This window comes from Staurois parvus, unplaced genomic scaffold (genome assembly GCF_062004578.1).
Source record: "Staurois parvus isolate SC_StPar_1 unplaced genomic scaffold, SC_StPar_1.0 ptg000237l, whole genome shotgun sequence".
Classification (NCBI taxonomy): Eukaryota; Metazoa; Chordata; class Amphibia; order Anura; family Ranidae; genus Staurois; species Staurois parvus.
The window spans coordinates 4,334,161-4,351,329 of record NW_028318033.1 but is presented as its reverse complement, the minus strand read 5'-3'; the positions used below and the strand labels follow the sequence as shown (position 1 = coordinate 4,351,329).

The window sequence follows — 17,169 nt, the reverse complement described above, 5'->3', positions numbered from 1 at the left end:
TGTGCATAATCCTGTCCTCCATATGAAGTTCTCAGCCCTCCCACTGACTCCAAGTACTGTATTCTTATTTTAGGTTTTGTGCTGCCCTAGGCAACACAAAAAATCTGTTCAAGTTTCCAGCTGTCCAATTTTGCATGAGGGTACTGGGTCCCATAGTGGCCTCATTCCAGACATTCTCCCAGTTTCACGTAAGTCCTCTGCAGCTCAATGTGCTGACTGTTTGGGACAAGCTCCCTCAATCTCCTGCCTTCACTTGACATCATCATGGCTTCTCTTTGTCCAGTTCCAAAGCCTCTCAAATATAATCTCTCTACATTGCTTAGATGTAGTACAAGCAGTACAAATTATCTGTCCGTCTCTGCTTCTATCCGAACCTCAGATTCTTTTTTGTTCTCCCTGTGGCCACTTGCAATTGTCCCACACCATGTTTCACCACCTTTTGAGGGATTAGGCAGGTTTTCATAAAGGCCTACTCCCTGAAGGATAAGAATCTTCCTTTCCCTGGTACTGTTCACTCAACTTATTCAGTCAATGGCTCCTGGACTTTTCAACACTATGTCTGTTTCTCAGATTTGCACGGCTAACACCTAGTCTTCTGTGCACTTATTTGTGAAGTTTTACCAGGTGGATGATCTTCCAGATGCTCTTTGAGCCTGATTCCCTTGTTTTATGCCTGTTGGCATTGTTTGCTGTGTTTCCCACCTCCAAGTGGTATTGCTTGGGGATGCCCCATAATTAAGATTCAGATTAGGAGTTAGGGGATGGAGGAGGGCTGTGTTTAAAGATAGGCATGTGCATGGTAAAAAGGAACATGGTCATGTGCATGGTAAAAAGGTACATGATCTCAAGATGTAGAAGAAAGATGATTTCATCAGTTCCTTGGTGTTCCTTCATTTTCAGTCAGACTGGGGTCTGGAAGGTGACCAAGTATTCTGTTTGAAGTGTGGCCAGGGTGTCCCCTCATAAATTATACCCAACCCACTCCTCCTATAACTAATCTCTCAAGTACATTTAAAAAAAATAAACTAAATGCCCAAAATCCTCGCATGAATCTCTGGTCACATGACACGCTGGGACCCAAGTTTACTTTCTTCTGCACTGTAGAGTGGGGAGTTCTTCTTTTCGTGCCTATATCCCTCTGTGACATGGAAACTTCCAGTTAGTGAACAAGAATCCTTTGGCAAGATCCTCACAGGTATGATGACAATCCAATGAGGGAGGCAACAAAACCAGTCAGCTGCGGTCATGCACTGCAGTGATTAATCACTGTGCCCCACCACAAGAAGACTCACTATGAAGGTTTCTCGTGAAAATGGACTCGTTAGTAAAAAATATTGTTACAGGGTTTCGTTTTCTAATTGTTAATAGGTGATAGCAGTATAGAAGAATAGTTCTTGCCCAGAGTCAACATTTTAATGGTGTATAGAAGCGAAGTGGCCAGCTAGGCTGCACTGTATATCTGAATTGGTTGTGCAAAATTACAAACAACTCATATACATATATATATATATATATATATATATATATATATACCTGTATGTAAATTTCAACGTTGGTTTAGCTGTTTGGTAGAGTTCAGCTTAACAAGAACATGTCTGTATAGCTGAATTTAATTTTAGCTTTAGTGACAAATGTTTCTTCACCTTCATTGATAATGAATATTGCAGAACTTTGACTTTGGTATGTATTTTGTGCTTAGCGTTTATTTGACATTTATTGTTTTAATTCTTTTCTCTCATACCTTACAGATTATTGTGGCTGACAAGCAATAGAAATGAGGGCCGTTTTCTGACATTTGAAAATATATTCTTCAGGGGAAAGCCTTCAGCATGCAGTACTTAGTCCATTCTCTTGCTTGTTTAGATATACTATTTTGCTGGGAAATGAAAGACGTGCTGACAGCTGGAGGAGCGGCATTCTGTGTGTATAGAGGGGAAGGGGAAGGGAAATCAATGTAATCTGCTTTTTGTTATACTGGTGTGTACCACTGAGAAACCGTCAGAACATATCTATTTCTTGTGCCTTGGCTCATATTCTGGATCCAGGAGTCTGAGCACAGAATGGGGACTGAGACTGGCACCATTTGCTCAACCTGATGTACCTGTATAGGTTTTATAAGATGCCCTCTTAGTGATTCACAAAATCTGCTTAGTTGTGTACTACCATCATAAAGATTGGCAGTGCAGACATTTTCTTTACCAATAAAGGAGAAGTCAAATGAAAAATGATCATGAAACCTAAAGTGATACTAAAGGTTACAAAAAAACAAACATATTATACATACCTGCTTTGTGCAGTTGTTTTGCACAGAGTCGCCCTATCCTCCTCTTCTTGGATTCCCCGACGGCGCTCCTGGCTGCTCCCTCCTGCTAAGTGCCCCCGGAGCAAGTTGCTTGGTCAGGTGGCACTGGTGCCTACTTGCTCCTGAGCCACCCCTGTGTGTCTGTAAGACACACTTAGCATGGCTCAGCCCCACCCCCTGCTCCCTCCTCACTGGCTGTGATTGACATTGGCTCTTACTGCCGTTTCTCAGCCAATGAGGAGGGAGAGACCTGGGAGAGCCTCTCCTCTCGTGCAAATCAGGGGGAAAACCAAAAGGAAAAGAAGACACACTTCAAAGTGTAAGGTGCAGAGCATTCAGTGCTGCAGGAATAGAGGGTGCCGGGAAATCCCACCACCCACATGTAAGGTGAACTCCTTACCAGAGACACTGATCCCACATAGAGATCATGAAGTGCCTTACTGTCCCACAGCACAAAATATTCAGACATGCCACTTAATCTGGATATGATCCTGTACAAGTGTGCTCAGCACAGAGTTAAAAATAAGAAGGGACCACCATAGTGTAGTATGTTAAAAGCAAGGGCTTTTAATATGGTAATGTACATACAATAAGACGACAATCACAAGCATGTAACAAATGATGAGCATCACCGGATTCCGCCAGCGTGCATAATAGCATCACGTGTTTGACCCTGCATTAACGCGTTTCACTGTAAACAGCATCTTCATGACTGGCACCCTCTATTCCTGCAGCACTGAATCTTACACTTTGATGTGTGTCTTCTTTTCCTTTGAGATTTTCCATCTTGATTTTGGACTGTTCACCAGGATATTTATTCATCTGTATGGACATTGTGCACATTTGGTTGCTTTCTTCATCTTTAACTGTGTTTGCAATATTGAATGATATATTATTTAGGCTTGTGCCTTTAGGTTTTGTCCATATGTACATTTGTCCATCTGTACGCATATACACTTTTTAAAACTTCTTTTCTATTTTGAGAATGGAGTTCTACCTATGCATTTCGTCACTCAAAGGATGTAGTCAGGGGTGTGGTCAACACACGATGTTGCACCTGATAAGTAGGGACAGGAGTGAACCATGCTATTCATTTATTATCTAATATATCTAATTATTGGTGATGCCAATTTTTATAGTGTATTTTTTGGTTTGGGGCTTATTGGTTAGTTATTATTATTTGTTTATTTAGTGTGTCGATTTAAATGCTTCCATACTTTTTTCTTTTTTCCCCTGAGCTTTTGAAGCTAGTGGTTTCGCTTCCTGTACTTAGAGCGCAGTTAATGGTCTGTTGATCAGTTAGACCCAGGGTGAGGGGTTGGATTTCCTGGTCAATAAGGTCTGTTCCAGTGTGTGGGCGTGGTTCATTCCTGTCCCTACTTATCAGACGCAACGTTGCATGTTGACCATGCCCCTGATGATGTCCTTTTAGTCATGAAACGTGTAGGGTGCAGCTGTGACTTGTGACGTGATTGCGCACCGACATGGACCGCGGCCATCTTGTTGGTTGGACACATTACTCTAATCTGCTGATTCTTACTCTGGTTGTTGTAAGTGCATTACCTTGAATAAATTGCATTTTTTATTTAAATACTACACTATGAGCGGATATATTTCTTTCCCTATGTGGTGTTAACTATGTGGAGAGGTATGTTCCATCTTAGATCGCAGTGTTCAGTAAGAAGATTCTAACTTCTTCCTGGTATCTGGGGAGATCCTTCTGGGAATCATGGACTCATCTGTTGAGCTTGATATCTGCTTTGTTTGACCAGTCCTTTGGGTGGTCAAACTTTCCAGTAAGAGGTCATATGATTGGGTAAAAGGTGAAGGATTCTCTCTCTCTCTAGTTCTGGTTTCACTTGGCACCAATATTACCGACTAGAAGAGTTTTTGCAGAGACTTTTTTTATATGTACTATGCTGTTTCACCAATATTTTTCATCTGTGGTCATTTGGACTTTATTATTATTCTTTATTCGATATTTATAAGTGCTACACTAAGTGTTTGTTATTTGTGTGTTTTTGCCTATATATTGTGTTAGTTGCTAATCCTATCTGCAAATTCCCAAGCTCAGGTTTTCTATTTTATTGTGTTTATTTTCTGTTTTTGCTAGTGCAAGGAAATTACTTGGTTTGTTTTTATTATCACAGAGAACCCAGTAGGGAAAAATCTGGTAGGCCCAATTGTCAAATATCCCTAGGATTTCTTTCTCACAGTTCATCAGTGCATAATGTAGATGTGAAAGGGAATTTTAGCCAATGTTGCCCAGAGACAAAAAGTTATTAGTTGTTACCTATGTCCAGTAAATCCATGATGTTTCTATAGTGGTATGAGTTTCAGCAGAGTGCCATACATAGTATCTGACGCTGAAATATATATTCATCAGCTATAGTAAATATTTCTGCGATATTACAACAAGGTATATTGATGTCCAGATTCCACAGATGATCTCTGATCTCATTGACACTGTGGGCCTGATTCACACTATGATTGACCAAATAGTAATGTTCTGTCAAAGGAAACACTTGGTGGATGTCTCCAACACTCAGTTCATGTGAGCACTCACTTGGGTTGCTTTGCATGTAGTTTTTCTCTCCTTCCCAATAGACAGTCTGAAAAATGCCACTTTCATGTGTAAGCGAGGCCTGAGACTGTGGTACCATTATTGGGAGAGGTCAGACACAGTCCAGCATGTAGTATAATATCTTGTATATTGTAATAAGGTTACCAGACATATTTGCAGATAGTAGCTATGGGCACTGGTATTCAGGTAACAAGCTGTAAGATGTTCATACAGTTGCAATATAATACTTGGTAAAAGCATGGTATTGCAGCAATATATTACTTGCCAATTTCATAGAATTGCAGCAGTAAATAACGCAGCAATGGCACAGAATTGCAGCAGTGTAATACTTGATTATGGTACTGAATTGCAGCTGTGTAATACTTGGCTATGGTACTGAATTGCAGCAGTGTATTACTTGATTATGGTACTGAATTGCAGCAGTGTAATACTTGGCTATGGTACTGAATTGCAGCAGTGTATTACTTGATTATGGTACTGAATTGCAGCAGTGTATTTCTTGGCTATGGTACTGAATTGCAGCAGTGTAATACTTGGCTATGGTACTGAATTGCAGCAGTGTAATACTTGGCTATGGTACAGAATTGCAGCAGTGTATTACTTGGCTATGGTACAGAATTGCAGCAGTGTATTACTTGGCTATGGTACAGAATTGCAGCAGTGTATTACTTGGCTATTGTACAGAATTTCAGCAGTGTAATACTTGGCTATGGCACAGAATTATAGTGGTGTATTACTTGGCTATGGTACAGAATTGCAGTGGTGTATTACTTGGCTATGGTACATAATTGCAGCGGTGTATTACTTGGCTATGTTACAGAATTGCAGCAGTGTATTACTTGGCTATGGTACAGAATTGCAGTGGTGTATTACTTGGCTATGGTACAGAATTGCAGCAGTGTATTACTTGGCTATGTTACAGAATTGCAGCAGTGTATTACTTGGCTATGGTACAGAATTGCAGTGGTGTATTACTTGGCTATGGTACTGAATTGCAGCAGTGTATTACTTGGCTATGGTACAGAATTGCAGCAGTGTAATATTTGACTATGTTACAGAATTGCAGCAGTGTATTACTTGGCTATGGTACAGAATTGCAGCAGTGTAATACTTGGCTATGCTACAGAATTGCAGCAGTGTAATACTTGGCTATGGCACAGAATTGCAGCAGTGTAATACTTGGCTATGGTACTGAATTGCAGCAGTGTAATACTTGGCTATGGTACAGAATTGCAGCAGTGTAATACTTGGCTATGGTACAGAATTGCAGCAGTGTAATACTTGGCTATGGCACAGAATTGCAGCAGTGTAATACTTGGCTATGGCACAGAATTGCAGCAGTGTAATACTTGGCTATGGTACTGAATTGCAGCAGTGTAATACTTGGCTATGGTACACAATTGCAGCAGTGTAATACTTGGCTATGGTACAGAATTGCAGCGGTGTATTACTTGGCTATTGTACAGAATTGCAGCAGTGTATTACTTGGCTATTCTACAGAATTATAGTGGTGTATTACTTGGCTATGGTACAGAATTGCAGCAGTGTAATGCTTGGTTATTGTACATAATTGCAGCAGTGTATTACTTGGCTATTGTACAGAATTGCAGCAGTGTATTACTTGGCTATTGTACAGAATTGCAGCAGTGTATTACTTGGCTATTCTACAGAATTATTATTATTATACAGTATTTATAGCGGTGTATTACTTGGCTATGGTACAGAATTGCAGCAGTGTAATACTTGGCTATGGTACAGAATTATAGCGGTGTATTACTTGGCTATTGTACAGAATTGCAGCAGTGTATTACTTGGCTATTGTACAGAATTGCAGCAGTGTAATGCTTGGCTATTGTACATAATTGCAGCAGTGTATTACTTGGCTATACTACAGAATTATAGTGGTGTATTACTTGGCTATGGTACAGAATTGCAGCAGTGTAATACTTGGCTATTGTACAGAATTGCAGCAGTGTATTACTTGGCTATTCTACAGAATTATTATTATTATACAGTATTTATAGCGGTGTATTACTTGGCTATGGTACAGAATTGCAGCAGTGTAATACTTGGCTATGGTACAGAATTATAGCGGTGTATTACTTGGCTATTGTACAGAATTGCAGCAGTGTATTACTTGGCTATGGTACAGAATTGCAGCGATGTATTACTCGGCTATTGTACAGAATTATAGCAGTGTATTACTCGGCAGTGGCACAATTGCAGCAGTATATTACTCAGTTGTGGCACAGAATTTCAGCAATGTATTACTCTGCAATGACACAGTATTGTAGTGTAGCAGTGATCCAGGCTTAACCAGTTTTACCAAAGGCCAGCTTCTGTTGGAGGGGTGGTGCACTGCAGTATAAAGTAGCGACACTCAATACTTCTGAAGAGATCCCCAATTTCTGGTCCAGGTACAAGAATGCCTGTGGAGAACAGGAGGTGTCCCTGCACTGACCCTGCTTGATCAGGAACCTCTCCCTGCACTATTTGCTCTCCTTGGCAAATGGGATCCTTCACCTATACATGCCCTCCAGGTGTGCCTGAATGGCATGGGCACCCTAATTTAGAGAGTTCCACACCAATTTTGCTGCCAGGAGTTGCAGCATTAAATTAGACAGCTGCACCCACAGTGACAACTACGGGATCTCTCAAGGAACAATTTTCCTCTAAAGATCCTGCTCCATTGGTATAGCGGCACAGGACTACCTACTAGAGGCCAAGTTGCACCTGCCAACACACGGGCACTTTAAAAGCAAGTGTCAGGTATGTAAGATGTGTACAGTGAAATTTCCTTTCATTAATTCGCTATTTGTGTTTATTGCATGTCTTACATCCTACATATTTTCTAATTAATGACCTAATCTGCATAATCGTTTTGGATCAAAGATATGTTTTTCTTTTTTTTATGTTGTAAACTGTTTTTTTTCACTGGCTATATACAATCTTTGTTTTGCAAATAAACATTTACCAGATGACAAAGGATTCCCAGAGTTCTGTGGATTATCTCAGAAACAGCACAAAAAAATGCATTTTTATTGGTGTCTGTGGTTTGTCTGACTGAAACACTGGCTGAGCTGCATGATAAGGGATTAGTAATGGTAGTGATGACCCATTCTAGTTCTGTAAACAAAGAGCTTATTTTAGAAAAGCTGAAAAGTAATCATGTTAATTATGTGAAAAGAGGACTAGAGCTGTACTGCAGTATATTAATATGCAATATTTCCTGAGCCACATGCCTGAAACAAGCATGCAGCCTGTGATGTCTAAAATAGTCTGAATTCCTGTTTTTTGCATGCTTTTTTTCAGGTCTGTGGCTGACTAGGCAATGAAGCTAAAATCAGGATGAGATTTTTGTTTTCCACTCCATTTTGAAAGATGTAATTTCAATATTCTTACAAGTTGCCGTTAATGTTGAAGTAGATCTGTACCCTCATGTGGTCCCGGGAGCTCTTGCCATATTGTGCAGTTGAACATCATGGTAGACATCTTTTATTGTTCCCTCCTTTAGACAGTTTTATGTGCTCTCTTGTCCCTCTGTTGGCGCTGCTGCCATCTTTTCCTGTTTTTTATTTTCTGGATCCAGACTCTTCTGTCTTCAGCCACTGATGACTCCCACTTGCATACAGGAATCACATCATCCTGACCGATTCTGGGATTACACACTGCACTGTACAGTGTACAATTAATACAAAATAATAGTTTAGAAAAGAGTTTTTATGGCTGAAGAGACATATTGAGTCTAAACGTGTGCCTGTGTACATTTCCTCTAGTTACTCCAGTTTCCTCCCACACTACAAAGACATGCTGGTAGGTTAAGTGGCTCCACTCTAAATTGGCCCTAGTATGTGTATGTATGAATGCGAGTTAGGGACCTTAGATTGTAAGTTCCCTGAGGGTTAGGGACTGATGTGATTGTACAACATACTGTGTATATATAAAGTGCTGCATACATTGATAGCGCTATATAAGTACCTCTAATAAATAAAATAAATGTAAAAATCCCATTTTTTTCATGGCTGAAGAGACATATTGAGTCTTCTTGGAAGTGATGGCAGGGAAAGGAAATATAAACCCACTGAATAGCAGGCAATGCCCATAGTGAGCACAGAAGCCAAACAACACATGTGAAAGGAATCATGTCCGGGAGAACTACTGTAGCAAGGTGGTAAGAATTACACAGGTAGGGAAACTGCAGGCTAATTCGTGACAGTACACTCCCCCCCTCCCCCATCTTTACGAAGTCTCCTTGCTCGTTTAGGGCAAGGCTAGGAAGGAAACTTCTGATGAACAAGTTTAACCAAACGGGGGGCAGAAACATCGGTAGACGGAATCCAAAACCTTTCCTACCATATCCTTTCCAGTTAATTTGATATAAAAGTTATCCCCTGGAATATTTGGAATCTAGGATATGCTTGATTTCATAGTGATCCATTGTATTGATTGTTGGAGAAGGACAATGCAGAGGACAGGAAAACCTATTGATGATGTACAGTCTCAAGAGAGGAACATGGAAGACATTAGAGATCCTCAAATGTGAAGGCAGACAGAGCTTGAAAGCAACAGGTTTAACCTGACAGAGTTATATTAAAGGGACCAATGAAATGGGGGGAAAATTTCATGGAGGGTACTGGGAGACAGATATTCTTAGTAGAGAGCCAAACGCTGTCGCCAGGTAGGAATTTGGGACTCACACAACGATGATGATCTGCAACTTTGCACTTGAAAACTGCCAGATGTAAGTATCTACCCAGATAGAATTGAAGGATCATTGCGTCTCTGCAGCCCCAGGCACCACAGAACAGGAAATGGTACAAAAAATTACAGCCATATATTGTGAAAGGAGAGACTCACCAATGCTGGCATTAGTGTGGTTACTGAGGGCAAGCTTAGCCCAGGGTAGAAGGGCTACCCAATCATCCTGATGGGCAGAAATGAAAGCACAAAGATACTGTTCAACATTCGGATTGACCCTTGCTATTTGCTCATTTGACTGTGGGTGAAAGGCTGAGGAGAAGTCCAACTTGATTCCTAAGGATGAGGCCAGAGCCCTTCAGAAACCAGCTGTAAATTGAACTCCCCTATCAGAGACGATGTGCGAGGGCATACCATGAAGACAAAAGATTTCCTTGATGAAGATGGAAGCCAGAATGACAGCTGAAGGTAGTCCCAGAAGTGGAGTTAAGTGACACATTTTGGAAAACCTGTACACCACCACTCAGATAACGGTGGAGCCTGCTAAGGTGGGTATTTCAGAGATAAAGTCCATGAGATGCAATGCCAAGGTTCATCTGGAATAGAGGTAAAAGGAGACCTGCTGGAGCAGATGTGGAGGACTTAGACTGCACACAAATGGAGCAAACCTGAACATAATCTTCAGCATCCTTCTGAAGGGAGGGCCACCAGCAGAAACATTGCAGGAAAGTACAGGTACATTGTACACCAAGATGTCCTGTGAGTTTGGAGTCATGTGCCCATTTTGAGTCATGTGCCTGGAAAGGGCAGGCACCACAACGGTCTTTCCTGGTGGGATATTTGAAGTCTGAAGATGGGTGGTGGACAGGATATGATTGGCAGGAATAATGAGTTCTGGTTCAATATGACACCCAGAGTCAGTAATGTCAAATTATCTGGACATCAGTGAGGCCATTTTTGGAACAGGCCGAGAGGTAATGTCAAAGTTAAACCTGGTAAAAAAGAGAGCCCATCACACTTCTCTGGGATTCAAATATTGGGGGGATTACAGGTACTTGAGGTTCTTGTGATCGGTATGAATCAGGCTACGGTGTGAAAACTTCTTGGAGAAGAAGCCACAAGGACAGAGTTTGCCATTATGCATTTGGAGAAAAACGTCCCCCACACCCAAGGATGAGGCATCTACCTCCAAGTCTGGAGAATGTCAGGATGTATGAGAATAGATACCGCGAGAAAGACCTCTTTGAGTTTGTGGAAAGTCTTGAATGCCTCAGGAGGCCAGGTTTTGGCATCAGCAGCTTTCCAGGTCAAAGAAGTGATTGGGGCTTCCAGAGTAGAATAACCGGGAATGAACTAGTGGTAGAAATTGGTTAACCCTAAAAAGCACTGCATTGCTTTCAGACTAGAGGGCTGAGGCCAGTTGGAGATGACCTGAAGTTTGGTTGGGTCCATAAGCAGCTCTTTATCTGTTACTATGTAAACTAGAAAAGGAACCTGGGTTCACTCAAAGATGCATTTCTTCAGCTCTGCATACAGGCAGTGGTCCCGAAGAAGTTAAAGAACTGTACATATGTGCTGGTGATGAGTGTTTAAATTAGGAGAGGAAATTAGTATATCATCAAGATATACGACACAACCTCGTCTTCTTGGATCCCCATGCTGACGCTTCTGCTGCTGGCTCCTCCTTTTCTATGGTGGCACACCTGTGTGCTGGCTCCTGAGTCCATTGACACACACGGTGTGGCTGACCCCGCCCCCACTCCCCCCTCATTGGATTTGATTGACAGTAGCAGGAGCAAGTGGCAAAGCCGCTGAGAGTGGGGAGAGGAGTGATAGTCCTACAAACGGGCACAGGACTCAGGTAAGTAATGGGGGGTGAGGGTGTGAAACTACTACTGGGACATTTTTTTTTAAATGTCTAGCCTTTAGAACTACTTTAATTTGTGTATTTTCTATTTACTTATTAAATATTTCTTTTTAAGTTTTAGTTAAATCCACGTAGTTTCATTTTCTACTCTTCAGTCTTTGTAACTGTAGGGCTCCATTTACACTAGGTTTTTCAAATCGCAGGCAGAATCCTGGCGATTCTGCCCACGATTTGAAAATGCACTGCAAAGGTATGAAATTGCACGATTGTGTTTTCAGGTGCCATTCATTTCAATGGCACCTGAAACAGAGCTTTTTTGCCACGAACGCAAACAAAATCGCTGGATGCGCAACACCCAAGAAAGTATCCGGAACCTTTTTGGGTCTTCCTTGTCCCACGATTTTGTTTGTGGCGCGTCTTCAAATCACGGGCAGAATCACGGCAATTCCGCCCATGATTTGGAAAAAGCTAGTGTTTAAATAGCCTAAGACCTCTTGCACACTTCAGCTTGAAAAAGCTCAGCACAGTGTTTTGTTTTTTTTTTTTTTACTGAGGTAAAAAGTTGCCCATTATTTACAATGTGCTTGTGCACACAGGCGGTTAATGAAGTGCCACATATTTCTCAGGAAAAAAAAAAGCAAAATATGCCATTTTAGTCAGTAATTTACACTGTGTGCGCTCACATGCGTGCAAATACGCAGGTCTGAGCATAAGTAAAAATGACTTTTCCCTAAGACTATATTATGAGTGCAAATATGCGCAAATACGTGCAAAACAAATGCCTGAGATTACATCCAAAAAAGCAGATGCTCAAACATCAGTATCGTGTGCAAGAAATCTAATGCAGGCCATAGATGGGTCGAAAATCGGCCGATTTTCGGATCGTTAGTGGGCTATTTGGTCGGCCGTTTTTCGGTATTTTGGCCGTTTTTTTTTCTGTAAAGTTGGAAAAAAAATCGGCCGATTTTGCCGATCGGCCGATTTTCGTGGCAATTAGTGGGCAAATCGGCCGATTTTTTGCCGATAAAAAATCTGCGCATGAGCAGTGACCTGCAAGAGGAAGACAAAAAGAAGAAAAAGAAGAAGAGGATGAGGAAGAAAAAGAAGAAGAGGATGAGGATGAAGAAGAAGAGGATGAGGATGAAGAAGCAGAAGAAGAGGATGAAGAAGAATAAGAGGATGAGGATGAAGAAGAAGAAGATGAGGATGAAGAAGAAGAGGATGAGGATGAAGAAGAAGAGGATGAGGATGAAGAAGAAGAGGATGAGGAAGAAGAAGAGGATGAGGATGAATAAGAAGAGGATGAGGATGAAGAAGAAGAGGGTGAGGAAGAAGAAGAAGAGGATGAGGATGAAGAAGAAGAGGATGAGGATGAAGAAGAAAAAGAAGAAGAGGGTGAGGAAGAAGAAGAAGAGGATGAGGAAGAAGAAGAAGAGGATGAGGATGTAGAAGAAGAAGAAGAGGATGAGGATGAAGACGAAGAGGATGAAGAAGAAGAAGAGGATGAGGAAGAAGAAGAGGAGGAGGAGGAGGAGGATGAAGAAGAAGTGGATGAGGAAGAAGAAGAGGAGGATAAGGATGATGAAGAAGAAGAGGATGAGGATGAAGAAGAAGAAGAAGTAGGATGAAAATAAGAAGAATTCCAGTCCAGCAAAAAGTGTCTCTGCAGAGAGCTATTTCTGACAGTTCTTTGACATTTACAGAGGTTGCAACAATGTATCTATTTGTTTCCGAATAAAAACATCTGTATCCTAAATGGAAACAAATAGATACAATGTTTCAACCGCTGTAAATGTGAAGGAACTGTCAGAGAACTGTCAGAAATAGCGGAGCTCTCTGCAGGGACACTTTTTGCTGGCTGTAGAAGGGATGAAAATCGGCCGATTTTTTTTACCATTGATGGTAACGTCGGCCGCTTGAACAACCGAATTTTCGTTTTTTAAAAGAAAAATCTGCAGTTTTTCTCCCCATCTATGGCCTGCATAAGTCATTAGGATTAGAAGAGGTATGCTTTTTTCATTTGTTTTTTTTTTTGTTATGTTTTTCTACCATGAAAGCCATTGTAATACAATGGGTGAGAAATACATTTCTATTGCATTTTTCAGTCACTATATTTTCCAAAAAATCCAATTTTTCTGCTATAGTAAATTACCTTAAAATGATATCATTGGGAGTGTGTGTATTTTTCCCCCTTAATAAATGTTTTATTTGAATGGTATATGTGATTATGGATTGTTAAATGATGGCACAAACTAGCAAAAAAATACACTAACATAAACTGTTAGTAGATGAATTACAGTGGGTGTCTTATAAAAATGAATGAAGCTTACATGACGTCTGACAGTTAAAAATGAAAAGCATCTGCTTTAGGCTGCTAAATTAATATTATCCTTTAAAATGAATCCCATAAAAATCAAATGTTCTGACACCTTTCAATGTGGTGAGGATAGTAAGTTCTAATCAGTTGAACAGTATCCGTGGCCCGGTCAGGCCAGGATGTGGCAGCGAGGTTGGCATTGTATCATGCCCTGATTGTGGCCCTAGCAGTACTTGAAGAGGTTAGCCCTGTGTCAGCACTGCAGGTTTGCGATGATTTATTGGCTGGCATTCTTCTTCTGTTATTTCAACCTCACCTTTTGTATCCCAGCCAGAAAGTCTATTAATAAATGATTAAAGCGGATTGTTAAGGAAACTGATCTGAAATATTTGTCTTGGCTGAAGTCCAGCTAATTACAAGCTGCCTGTTTGCATCTGTCACTGCAGGCTCACCTGGCATTGGGGGATGCTGTCATTACAGCTGACCCCTGGCTACCGGCAAGGGGAGGGGCGCAGTGCTAGTAAGCCATAATGTCAGATTACTAGAGCTGGCAAACATACATATGAAGTCACATATTGCAGACATTACAACATAAAAGTCTAAATCGTCCATATCATGTGGCAGTCTCCATCTACAGTATGTACAGCCAGCACAACAAATTTCAGCTTGCTATACCCCACTGGTCTACTTGCATTTTAAGGGTTCCAGAGGATTTTCAAAACCACATTGACTATTACAGTCTGCATGATCTGTTCCAAAAGTAAACCAACCCAAGTGCAATGAAGGTATTTATGCCAGTACTACAATCTAGGGCTTTATTTATACTGTCTCCTGGTGCTTTAAACTCGAACAGCCTTCTCATGATCAGCAATACTGTATTTTTGGTTGTTGCAGACTTTGCATGACTATGCTTTCCATCACAGTAACTTGATGTCCAAGCAGGTATCATATGCCCTTAAATGTCTGGGGTGAGCCAAACAGCAGTAGATTAAATCCTAGGTGTAAATTAATGAGCACTCGCTTGATGAGACTTTCCTTGGTTGACCAGAGATGATAATTTGCCATTCACTGATAAAGAGGGATCAGGGTTGCCAACCATCTGTAAATTTAAGGACAGTTTGTTAATATTGGCGAATTTACAAACTGTCCATAAAGGTTCGTTACAAACAGCGGACACCTGTAAATATTATGGCTGCGGGCCAGCTTCGGAACTGCGTATGCTCAGCGGGCTCGAAAGGGGGGTGCGGTCTGGGTGCAAAATGACGTCATGATGCCACTTGGCGCCTTTTACAAATGAGAAAGGAGGACTAGAGGAGGAGCCAAGAGTGGGAGTGCTACCGGGACTGGTCACGGAAGAGTCAGTCCTTGTGTAGAGAGGAGAGTAGGATGAAAGCAGAGCTGCCAAGCTGGAACCCTGAGAGGACTGTCTGACTGAGCCTACACTGCACTGAGGAGTTCAGTGACAGCACCTCTAGCCAGGCTACTGTCTGTGGGGGGGAGGTCACTGATGTAAAGGAGGGATGAATACAGTAAGGTAAGGGGCACACTGATATAAAGGTTCCCCCTTATAGCAGTACCCCCTTACCTTAGTGTTTTCACTATGCAGAACGTGGTCTGTGGTCACCACAGTCCCCTCCCCACATCAGAGTTCCTGGCATTCTCCCTTAAAGCAGTGTCCTCAGAGTTCCCCTTTACATCAGAGTCTGCAGGATTCCGCCTTACAGTACAAGAGGAGATTCTGCAGACCCTGAAGTAAAGGGCAATGCTGCAGACTCTAATGTAAGGGGGAACTTTATGGATTCTTGCATAAGGAGGGGGGCTCTAGTGACAGAAACCCCCTTACATCATAGTTCTCCATTACATCAGGGTTCACCATGTTCCCCTTTACATCAGGGTTCGCAGAGTTCCCTAACCAGAGACTTCCTTTACTTCAGAGTTTCCTTTACAACAGAGTTGGCAGCATTCCCCCTTCCACCAGCACCTACAGACTTCCCCTTTACATCAGTGTTCCATTTTACATCAGGGTCCACAGAGTTCCCCCTTGCACTGTAAACTGGGGAACTCTGCAGACTCTGAAGTAAGGGGGATGTCTATGCTGGGTTATAATAACCTGACCTTCATGTAAAAGGAGAAATATGTTTTTTGCCTTTTGTTATACCCAGGGGCGGACTGACCCTGGCTTTTATGTGTTTGGGCAAGGACACAGGGGCCCCATGATCCCCTATTGCCCGGGGGCCCCATGAGTTGTCAGTCCGCCCCTGGTTATACCTTAAGCACATTGCTAATAGCACTATCTTATTATTCATTTCTAGCCATTTGCAGGGCTAATAAGAAAGCTATTGTCAAGCAAAAGGCATGCCAAGCCAGGTACTGCCATGGGGTGGGGGCTCATGTGCAAATGCCAGTATATAAAAAAAAATTCTCCCTACACAGAATAGTCATCTCTCCCTAGTGGCTTCAACACATATTGATCATATGGAGCAGTGATACCACCATTTCATAGAAAGAGATCTGTGTTATCGTTTTTTTTAATTTTTTGGTTCTTGTGACTCAGCTGACTGGGAAAAGGCTATGCACTGCATTATAGCTAGTTCCTTATTTCTGTTGAGAAAACCTTCAAAACTGAATATAACTTTTGGCTGCATCACTAACATGCTGATGCTGAATATTACTGAAACCTGGAATTTCCATTGCAGAATGTGAACATCCAGATGTTGGTAATTGTCTCTCAGTTGGGTGAACATACAGGTGAATCTATAAAACATAGTCAAATCTTTGGACAGCAAGTACTCAGTAATAAAAAGATTATTGATTCGAGAAACAATCACTTGGTGACTTATGGATAGCGGATAAGTGATGAGAATGCCCCAAAGCAAGCGTAAGAAAAAGATTACTAATAAATGTGAGCTGAATCTAAGTCCCTGCCCCAACAGTTCACAATGGATGAATGGCAGGGAAAGAATGTTAAAGAAAATTACTTACTTTCTTGTGGTATCTTATTGCAAAAAGATAAGGAATGCACCGATACCATGATTTGATCAGCGAGTACCGATACTTTGCGTTGCAATTTGCATCAATACAAAATGTATAGATGTAAATTGCACTGCATTGTCCACTGCATGTGTTTCCCCACTGCTCATGTTTGAGCCCAAGCTTGTCATAGCCTGAGTTCACACAGGAATGAAGCGGGAAACCTCCCTGCACTGATCCCATGCTAAGTAGAGAGTGGGGTAGAAAGGTGTGTGGGGATGAATACCTTGGTGTCGGCCATCAGACAATAGAGGCAGATGCCTCGGGTTCTCAGCTGTAGGAGAGGTGAGAAAGCTGCGGCAATGCTCCATATTCTCAGCTGTAGGAGAGGTGAGAAGGCCATGGGATTTGCAATCCCCATGGCTTTCTCT

At 41.6% G+C, this 17,169-nt stretch overlaps 1 protein-coding gene across 3 annotated transcripts in view; it reads left to right on the top strand.

Moving 5' to 3' along the window:
• The window catches only part of SLC25A21 (solute carrier family 25 member 21), a 533,123-nt gene that overhangs the window by 262,588 nt on the left and 253,366 nt on the right, over positions 1-17,169 (top strand). The window lies entirely within an intron of this gene.